The sequence below is a fragment of the Penaeus monodon genome, chromosome 10 (assembly GCF_015228065.2).
Source record: "Penaeus monodon isolate SGIC_2016 chromosome 10, NSTDA_Pmon_1, whole genome shotgun sequence".
Lineage (NCBI taxonomy): Eukaryota > Metazoa > Arthropoda > Malacostraca > Decapoda > Penaeidae > Penaeus > Penaeus monodon.
Genome location: NC_051395.1, coordinates 7443834 through 7446333, shown reverse-complemented (window position 1 = coordinate 7446333; position 2500 = coordinate 7443834).

The following is a 2500-nucleotide window of genomic DNA, read 5'->3' as shown; positions in this document are numbered from 1 at the left end:
AAGCACATGTGTTCTTTCGATTAATATTTCGCCTCCGTCATCGCCTCCCTTCTGTACATCTGTTGCTGTCATACTTTATCTGTTTTCATCAATCTATTTCAAAATGTGCATCTGATCCATTTGGGAATGCCGGGACTCTGAACTTTTTCCAAAGAAAGAAAGAAAGAAAGAAAAAAAAAAAAAAAAGCGGAAATTGTTGGCGTTCTTAACGACGTTTTCGAATAAAAGTTGAGATGGAAACTAGTTCAGTGATGGAAAATATTATAATCAAAGGACTTTGATTTGTACAGCCGGCAGATTTGCCTTTGATGATAATCCCCGCCTTTTGGAATAAACTGCAAGAGCCTCCGGTCAATTTCTTCTTTATCATCATTCATTGTTTCATTCTATAAATTCTCTCTTTTCCTCTCCTCTTCGGCCTCGGGAAACGGCCAGAAACTTGTCAGTTAGTTGTTTTAAACCCACTGATTGATTGACTGTCTGTCTCAACTTGCATACGTATTGTCCACTGACTGATTGATTTAAATTATCTGCCGCGTCAACAGCTAAGGTCATGAGCGGCAAGGACCTTGTGGGATTAAAACTTAAAAGTCTCTTAATAAATGTATCATGAATAAACAACAATCAATATTATATCAAAAATCAGATCCTAAATATTATGTTTTAAATGTATAAAATTAATGCACATTGTTCAACGAAAAGCGATGGTTATGATACAGTGACGTAGTCTTGCTTGTAAAATGTTTTCCTTTTATGTAAAAGAAAAAAGAAAAAGAAAAAAAGAAAGAAAGAAAAAAAAATATATATATATATATGTGTGTGTGTGTGTGTGTGTGTGTGTGTGTGTGTGTGTGTGTATACATATATATATATATATATATATATATATATATATATATATATATATATATATATATATATATATATTGATGAGATCAGAACGATGGAGGTGATGACTGTAGTAATAATGATATGATTAATAATTTCATTATTTGCTTTACGTTGTTGCCATTATGATAATGCTGATAACAGTGGTAATCACAATCAATATCTATTGCAATTATTATCATCATCATCAGATGTACAAGTTGAAGTAGCAGTATTAGTAGTGGTAGTTGTGTAGTAGTTGTAGTAGTACTAGTAGTAGAAGATGTAGTTGTAGTAATAGTGGTAGTAATAATAGTAGATGTATTAGTAGTAGTAGTAGTAGAAGTAGCAGTGATAGTAGTAGTGGTAGAAGTAATACTAATAGTAGCGGCAGCAGCAGCAGCAGTAGTAGTAATGGTTGCGGTGGTAATACTACTATTATTATTGTTATTATTATCCTTATTATTATTATTATTATTATTATTATTATTATTATTATTATTATTATCATTATTATTATTATTGTGTTGTGTTGTGTTGTGTATGTGTGTGTGTGTGTGTGTGTGTGTGTGTGTGTGTGTGTGTGTGTGTGTGTGTGTGTGTGTGTGTGTGTGTGTGTGTGCGCGCGTGTTTTATTTTGTCTATATTCATACAAAGAAAACAACAAAAGTACAAATGAACGCAATAACAACAACGCATCAAAATGAACAGAAAATCAGAAAGACTGATGAACATACAACACATAATATAACACAAAGACGATGAAGTTTGCAGAAAAAAATAAGGAAAGAAAATTCATACTTGAAGATTTTTTTTTTTCATCTTTTCCCGAGAAATATCATCAGGGGAATATCTTGACAAAACACCCCATAAAAGTTTTACATCTCATATTTCATAAGAAATGAGGTGAGTTTAGGAGGGGGGAAGGGAAAGGGGGGGAGGGGGGACATTTCAGCACGTCGATTAAGAGGTTCGAGGACGTGATGTTGTATTAAACTTAACATTGATTAGCAATTTGTATGATGAATACGAGCATGTGTAGCAGATATAGAGAATATGTGTGAATGCGTAGATATTAGATATTATCGTCTCTGTTATAAGTTACTGCTACTACTACTAATAATAATGTCGATACTAATGTTGATGATATTTATCATCATTATTTTGATTATTATTATTATTATCATTATTATTATTATTATTATTATTATTATTATTGTTACTATTATTATTATTATTATTATTATAATTATTATTATTATTATTATTATTATTATTATTATCATTTTCATTGTCATTACCAATATCTTTATCTTTATAATAATGATAATAATAATAATAATAATAATAATAATAATAATAATAATAATAATAATAATAATAATAATAATAATAATAGTAATAATGATTATCATTATCATTATTATTATTATTATTATTATTATCCTTATTATTATTATTATTATTATTATTATTATCATTATTATTATTATTATTATTATTATTATTATTATTATTGCTATTATCACTACCATTATTATTATTATATGTATTACTATTTTCATTATCATTAGTAGTAGTAATAGTATTACTTTTATTGTTATTATTTTTGTGATTATTATGGTTATTGCTA